This window comes from Tribolium castaneum, chromosome 7 (genome assembly GCF_031307605.1).
Source record: "Tribolium castaneum strain GA2 chromosome 7, icTriCast1.1, whole genome shotgun sequence".
Lineage (NCBI taxonomy): Eukaryota > Metazoa > Arthropoda > Insecta > Coleoptera > Tenebrionidae > Tribolium > Tribolium castaneum.
The window spans coordinates 16,629,057-16,637,805 of NC_087400.1; the positions used below are offsets into that span (position 1 = coordinate 16,629,057).

The following is an 8,749-nucleotide window of genomic DNA, read 5'->3' on the forward strand; positions in this document are numbered from 1 at the left end:
ATATATATATATATATATTATATATATATAGTCCTTTATGCGGAATCAGAGCTCCATGTATTTTTGTTCAATTAGAGATCCCTTCGAAGTAATGGACTTAGCCGGAAAAATTTTGGCGCGCTAAAATACAAAGAGAAATATACACGTGTATATAAAACTGGTTTTCTAATATGTTGATAAACAAAAAAGTTCAAGTTGTTTTCAAAAGTGAGCAATTCGAGGTCAGTACCAGATTGCGACATTCGAGATCACTTTGTGTATATACGTATATACAAGCAAAAATTTGCGGAAAGCGAGATCCATACAACGTTGCCAATAGTACGGATCTCACTTTATACACTTCTGTCACTTAACAATTTATTTTATATACACAAATCTCAGATTCGCTAAACAGTATGTCGGTAATTTATATCTTTTTTTATTTTGTTTTTAATAATTAATTTCTTTCTTAGATAAGAACACATTCACGCCCGGCTCGCAATATATTGTCAGTTATGGAAAGTATTAAAAAAATTTCATTCGATTTAAGATGATGCCAGGAAGACACAAACATTCACGATCTGCACATATCCACAATAAATACCCAATGGCAGTTCTCAGAGCCCAAACTTTTTAATACAAATAAAAAAATTTACACTGAGATAATAATTAAATTTATTTAAGAAGCTTTTTTTATTATAAGACAAATTACAAAATTAAACTCAAACACAAATTCATTGTAATACAATAAAAAATAACACAAAAAAACAAGTGATCGCATTAAATTAAAAGCAAACTCTCTCACAATAAACTCATTAAAAAAATTAACTTAAACCAACTTAGTTTGAAAACAGAACAAAAAATTATTCATATTACAGCAAAACAGTTATTATTTTTTGGAATATTCATTGTAAACAAATACTTTAATTTTCTTCCAATCCTTATTTTCCATTATTGGATATTTCTTCCTAAATTCCTCAATTTCTGACTCAGTTGGTGGTTTTCGAATCTGAATGTTGCGCTTAAAATACGCTTTTGTCACTTTCTTTTGCTCGTTGGTCCATCTAACTTTAGGATGAACAATTTTCTTTGAAGTTTCAATCACTTGCGGATTTGTTGTTTCTATAAATATAAAATTAATACTAAACTATTTCCAAATTGTATTTGTTTTTACCATTACTGAGATTTTCAGTTGAATCATCAAGATTATAACGGCTCGCTTTTTTAGATTTGCCTTTTCCGTTTGACTTCTGTTCACTCCGTGTATCAACATTTATTGAATTTGTTATTATTTCTTCTTTCAAGTTTTGGCCGATACCTTCACCTTTCGATAAATTTTTAAACAAAAATTAAAAAAAAATGCTAGTTACCAGAACCATTACTTGTACTTGGTACAACATTGATCACTTCGTCATCATCGCTTTGATCGTTATCACCGTCTGAGCCAAGTTCCTGATTCATATCGTCTACGTCAACTGATTCGTTTTGAGATATTAGCAAAAGTTTTGTTAATTTTGCAGTTTGATAAATTTCTTGAGGCAACCTGATCATTACTGGTTAGTAGCAATTAAAATAATAGTCACTATTGCCTACCTATAAAAATCTTGATGAGTCGTCATAGTGTGTCCTAGAAATGTACATAGCTGTTCCAGTTCGGAAGAGGATAAGTCAGAAATTTGTGAAATTGTCGCGATGTGTTTTCTTAATTTGCCTGACGTTAATGCCTTAGGATACTCTGCACCTGATGATTGAGCTAACCATCTTAATGCAGCGTAACCGTCTAAAGGGCTGTTTTTTTTTAATGTTGCAAATAAAAAAGCATTACTTTCAGGTACGAAATTTTTTCGTACTAACAATAATAAATTTATGTATTCCTGTACTTCCTTGGAAATTAAAACAGGTACGGGTTTGTGACGTTTGCCTCTAATGCGAATACGCTTGTACTTTTTCAAAAGAAATTTTTCTGTCTCCGTCAATTTCTGTTCAAGTTCTTCTGATATTAAATCATTATTTTTCTTTAAGTAACTTTCTAATTCCAATCGCTCAAGTTCGCCAATTCGTCTACGATTCAAAGTAATTAGCAAAGTAAAGCAGCATTTTTGTAAATCATTGAAAGATTTTTTGTCATCTTCTTGTTTTTTTTAATTTGTCGGCACATTGTTCAGCCCTAAGTTTAACATAGTCATTGAGTTTTTTAATATCTGAAGTTAGAGGAATAATAGTTGGCTTGTTCCACTGATTTTCAACTAGATTTTCATTTGCAACACTGCTTACTTCTGCGTTCCAATTATTTTTGATCAACTCTTTCAACACCTTTATGTCTTTTGTCTTTTTTAAAATGTCCAAACCTGATATAAAAATATGATTTTTTTGTTGAATTTCTGAGAACGCAAATTCACAAACTTTTCTTAACGTAGTTCCCATGTGGAGGGCTAGTGATGGTGCTTTTTCAAACTTTTGAGAGTTGTGATTGCAACCGGTTATATTTTGCGTGCTTAAAACGAAGTATTTAAAATTTTCAGGCTTAAGAGCTGCAAAAAAGTTTTTATCGTTAATATATTTTTTCATGTCTTTCCACAAGCGCGCCAGTTCTCGGATTTTATTTTTTGTCACTTTATTCAAATGATTATGCCTATGGCGCTTTGCATAAAATGCAGCAAAGGATAAAATTAGTGGATCAGATTTGGCGATAAAAGCTATATTATCGCATCTCATATTTAAAATGCCTTCTTTGAATCTAAGTTCATCAATAAACTTTTGATCAACACTTCGAAATGCTAAGTAACTTTGAGCATCCGCTGTCCTAAAGTCTTCAGCACCACTGGTGGTAGGTCGTTGTAGACATGTTTTCACATGACGTTTTAGATATCTTTTCATGTAAAAACCTTTGCAGTATACGCAAGGAAGAATGTTTGATGGATCCACTTCCTTAACAGGTCTTTTAACAACTTTGATTTCGTTTTGTGCAGGTGATAAAAAATTTCCTTTTTTTTCTGAGCATAGCTATGAATTGCTTTCGCTCAATACTTCCTTTGGGCATTTTTTCGAGCTGCTGAATTGACACTTCAGACATATGTCTTTTCAATATATGACGACTGAAATTTGTTACATTCTCGTAACAATATAAGCAAACATCGCGTTTATCCCATATCCTTTGTTTCCTTTTGGAGAGCTGTACTTTTGAATTTGAATAGTAAAACATTAAAAATGTACATTCAAATGAGAATGACTACAAATTCCCCAATATAATTAATAACCTCATTTGCACTGTAAATTGTAAGTTCCGAATCAGCCAAAAACAGCTCTTGATTTTCATCATTAGGCAAAACACTTTCTTCTTCTTTTGTATCGTTTCTTTTACCTTCTGTTTTATCAACTCTGATCCCGTCACGAAAGGTAACCACACTCTGTATATTTATTGTTGGCGACTTGTTACCCCCCTCATCTAAACCCTGCTCATTATCATCGCTTTTCTATAATACATTCAGAAAATAAAAAACGCTGAACACCTACAAAATAATCTACGTTTTTACCGATTCTAAAAGAAGACTTGGATATGAAAAAATATCCTAAAATAAAATTTAATTTCAATATTTGGATTTCACTAATTTTAATCTATAATATTTCACACGAAATTGAGGTTCTGTTTCCGTGGGCGGGAAATACTCCGGATCCTTTATAGAGTCCCAAGAATCCTCCGTAAATGAACAGCGAGTATTATTATCTAAAACGAATGATTCTGTAACGTATGTAGCAAGAAATATTGGTTCGACATTTAAGTTTTGTTAATATTTGAAAAACAATTAAAAGCTTTGAAAAATTGTAACTGCAAATCCACAAAAAGTTAAAATTCGCGTTGTTTTTTATATTGAGGTAAACATTCTTATCCCGAAGATGTCCATACAGCCGCTGGAAAAACGTCGACCAAGCCAGCCCTAGTTTTTTTTGTGCTCTATGGATTGGCATTGGTTTCATCTCTCTAATTCAATTAGGAGCCGAGATATCGTTAATTGTTTATAAGATGTGTTAACAATAAATAATAAAACAAAGGTTTTGAAATAAATTGAAAAGACCTACATTTAATCTGAATTCAATCTCATTTACGAGAATAATTCTAATGATACTAGCAAATGTTTACTAAACTTTTTCAAATAAAAACAAATATCACGTAACTGGTTTAGATCTTTTATGTGCAGTGTTAATACTCACCATCATGGTCATCATGGCCTTCCATTCTTGAAGACATGATGATGAAGACTAATAAGAGAACACACGTTTTCTACATTCATAAATGAAGAACGCATGCGTTAAATTTCAGAATTCTTGGAAATTGAAAATATTCCAAATTAAATTTTTCAGAGGTCAATATTTTTGTTAATGTAGGCGATGGGGGTTAGTTTTATCCATCCTAGGCTATTCTCCGCTTTATCAAATAGCGTCGGTTTTATTTTATATTTCAATTAGGAGCCGAGATATTGATAATTGTTTATAATGATCGTTGTCCATAAATTGTTATTTAGTGGCTGAAGCAAAAACCCTCTCAAATCTGACTCGTAAAATATAAAGCATACAGACAACAAAACAAGTTAAATAAATGTTTTAGAACTCCATTATATTATTTAATAAGTAATAGCTAAAAATGGTTATTTTTTCGGTTGTTTTTAACAAATTCTTTAGCAAAGCTTTAGGTCCAACAAATTACTATTCAAAATCACTTATTTTCTCAGAAATATTATTATTTTCCATCGGAAATATCTTTATTTATTTTATAACAATTAAGTTTAAAATTATTGTCAATAAACCAGATTAAAATAATCAATTGTGTCATAAAAGGATGTTTATCTTTTATTCAATAGAATGTTTTCGTTTAACAATAACTTCGTGTGACTAAAATTGAGAAAAATCTCCCTTCTGCATCTTACTGATATTACTCGAGATTATTTACTAAAATGGGATGTCGATTACAATTTTTCCGAATTTTTCTTATTTTTTTGGCAATTTCTTTCAATATTCTTTTTTTTAAGATTAAGGAGATTACTACAAATATGTGTATCTAAAAATTATGTTCCTACGTGCTTAAAAATAATTAAAACTAAAAATATTAACGAAGTATGCCGCTCAACTTTCAGGCTGTTATATTGGTGTAAACAGATATCTTTTCGAGTAATTGTTTATAATTTCCTTATCTAACGTTAAAGCACAATTTACCCACAACAAATTGCTGAACAATATCGCCTTAGTTGTTCAGAAAATTTGAATATTAAAATATCGTTATTTGTTAAGTCAACATTTCATTCAAATTTATTTGTTGCCACCAAGTGGAAACTAAATCATTTCGTATAAAAAGAAGATGTTAACGTTTTTTTCAATTTTTTTCATTAGTATTTAATATTTGCTAAAAGTAGCTCCAAATTTTGTTAAAAAGCATAATAGGATAAACCATTTACCAGGATGACAATAAAACGCATTTTTTTATTTATCAATCCAAAGGGATGTATTCTAAAGTGTTTCTAAATTTCTGTTAAGTAAACACCTAATATAACAATAATAAACAATAAATTCAATTTTAGAGTGTTAATAAATATCAAAAAAATAATTTTGCATCTTGCTAAATTGTTTATTCAATTTTGACAATCATTATATCAATTGGTGTTGGGATTTTAAACCATCTATTGCATCGTTGGTACACATAGACTGATCTACGGAATCAACTTTCCTGTGTTATAATTTAATTCACTTTTAAAGCATTTATGCACAAATAGAGATCCACCCATATACACATTTTGAGGTATTTTTGCGAAATTCGAGATCCACACGGTGTTGCCATTTTCAGATCTTGATTTGGTCTTTTGTGCCTCTTAAGTTTTATACAAAAACGATCGACGCGACCCCTAGGGTATCAAACTCAGAACTACAAATGATATACATCTAGGTGTAAATGCGGAAAATGAGATCCGGCTAATATTCCGTCTCCTGCACCTCTGGACCCCGTAGATGCCGAAAAACTGGTCTGTTCGTTCCGAGATCCGCTCTCCGGATCTCAAGATCTCGGATTCCGCATGTATGTACAAAAAGTGATCTCGAATTCCGCAAATGTATATATATATATATGCCTTAGTAATATATTGTGGGTATAAATAAAACTCACCTAAAGGTAGATTTGACCACGCAAGCAGAAGCCCTCCTGATTGTATAGAACGAGGGAGAACAATCCAAATATGGTTTTTCTTAGAAGACCTTGGTATAACTAACTGAAATCATAAATGCACACAATGATTTGATGTGTCTTACACTTTAATTATGCTCACCTTAAATAATGAAAATGAAAGATTCCTTAAGTACTAGTGGAATATGAAGACAATTATCAGTAAATTTAAATAACTAAAATCACACAATTAGTTGTTTGTCATCTTTCAATTGTGTTTACCTTAATTATAAACTAATTAGACACGCACTATCAGTTCAAAATAAAAGTCCGAATGGAAAAACACTCAAAAACACTACACAAGACAAGAAAAACTGTGAATTTAGTGAAAACAAAATGTCGCCACAAAACGCAGACAAAAAATAACTTACTCGACTATTTTAAATCAAAACATTAAAAAGAGATGTGTGCGCATGTCGATTATTTTAAGTGATCTTTCTTTACTTTTAGCACAATGTGTTACAGATTCCTTTAAATTTACAGATTTCTTTGCGACTGACGCGACTTCTAGCGCGTTGCAATTGAACTATTTCAGCCGTTTCCCCCCTTTGCCCCACCCCTACCTGTGAACCCATAATCTGTATCGACCTTCAGGGGCAAAGAATATAAAGGTTAAGAAGTGACAGCGCCGTGTTATTTTGAGGATACAAATTAATGCTGATAGCGCTACGTGCGGTCGGGTGAGAAACTAAATCCACCATATTGGAAATTGAAAAACCGTGCGCAATTTGAACATTGCGTATTTTATGTATGTACCCTTATTAGTTTGCATTACTGGTTTTATACAAAAATTGAATAAATATATCCAAAGTTTGTATATACAACCTGTAAAATTATTAGCACTAAACACGGGACTAACAAATTTACACTATTAAAAAAAACGGTTTTATTAATTATAGTAGTGCAAAATACATTCTAAAGTAAAACATATTGTAATTTTCTCATGCACAACTTAATTTTAACAGTCCACAAAACTAGCACTTTACTTTTCCGTTTTATAAAACACTTCCAGTCTCACATAACAATTAAAGTGCACTTTACGAAGGTACAGGGGGAATTTGAAGGCATATACACTCTGACTTCTTGAATTGAATTCTTGAATAATTGCGTTCCGTGATGAGACAAACGCGATTTTCACACAAGAACCAACCTAAACGACAACATGTTCACGACCAAAGCCAGAATCACGAGCACACATGACACACAAAAACATTATTTTAAATAAACCGTCAATGTTGTCAACCGTTTTACAAAACTGCGCATGCTAATTGTGCTTTATGCCTTATATGGGTTGACATTGTTGACAGTCCAGGGTGAGCACATAGCGCGAAATTTAAATCATGTTTCCTCTTTCTCTATACAAGCGACACCCCCATGGTCCTGGTGGTTTTGGATGTGGTCGCGGTTGGAGGTGGAGTCAAACATGGAGTTTCTGCGGCTGTTTCCTGTGGCGCACTGGTTTCCGCAGCAATAAACGCAGGGCGCAATCTGTCAATGGTGATTGTTTGTTCGTGTCCGTTTACATCGACCTCGTACGTTTTGTTGTTGCGCCGAATGACTCGGAAAGGACCGTCATATGGCTGTTGGAAAGCTTTTGTTGCCACTGCTAGTCGGATAAAAACGTGTGAGCATGTCTTTAGCTCCAGTGGCACGAAGGTTTGGGAAGCCCATGTCGTTGCGGGGCCACAGCAACAAAATCTTGAACTTTTCGGCGTAGCCGGTCGAGCACGGACGAAGTCAACTCCTCTTGTGGAGAATGAAAGAATTCGCCTGGCAGGCTTAAGGGTTCCCCGTAGACCATTTCAGCTGCGCTAGATTTAATGTTCTCTTTTACTGCAGAGCGAATTCCCAATAACACAAGAGGCAGACAATCAAACCAGTTTTCAGTGTTGTGGCATTTGATCGAGGTTTTCAGCTGTTGGTGCAATCTTTCAATCATCCCATTGGCCTGGGGGTGATACGCTGTTGTTTTGCAGTGGCAAATTCCAAACAGTTTTGACATATTTCTAAAAAGTTCGGAATCAAACTGGGTGCCACGGTCGGTGGTGATTAACTCGGGAATTCCAAAGCGTGCTATCCATGTGTGCAGCAACGCTTGTGCCACGGTTTCGGCGGATATGTCCTTTATAGGAATTGCCTCTGGCCAGCGGGTGAACCTGTCGATGCAGGTGAGTACATATTTGTACCCATGAGATGGAGGTAATGGCCCAACCAGGTCCAGATGTAGATGTCGGAAACGGTTTGTTGGCGTTGGAAATGAGCCAAAGTTTGATTTGGTGTGTCTGGTAATTTTTGAGCGTTGACACGAAATGCATTGCCGTGCCCAAGTCCGACAATTTTTGTCGATGCCTGGCCACATATATTTTTGCTTCACCATTTTTGTTGTTGCGTTCACACCTGGATGCGACAAGTTGTGGACGTTATAAAACACTTGTTTCCGGTAGGCCTCGGGGAGATAAGGTCGAATTGTCCCGGTGGACGTGTCGCATACTATAGAACAGGCGTGTTCTGGAAAATATAATTTATTTAGGGAGCATGAATTCTGAGAGGAGAAAAGATGTTTTA

General features: G+C 33.8%; 1 non-coding gene across 1 annotated transcript; it reads right to left on the bottom strand.

Moving 5' to 3' along the window:
• Positions 1 to 7,519: 7,519 nt before the first annotated feature.
• Mir11646 (microRNA mir-11646) lies at positions 7,520 to 7,611 on the bottom strand. The gene has a single exon (NR_161904.1). It is a non-coding gene; the product is annotated as a microRNA mir-11646 (primary transcript).
• Between the last annotated feature and the right edge of the window lie 1,138 nt (positions 7,612 to 8,749).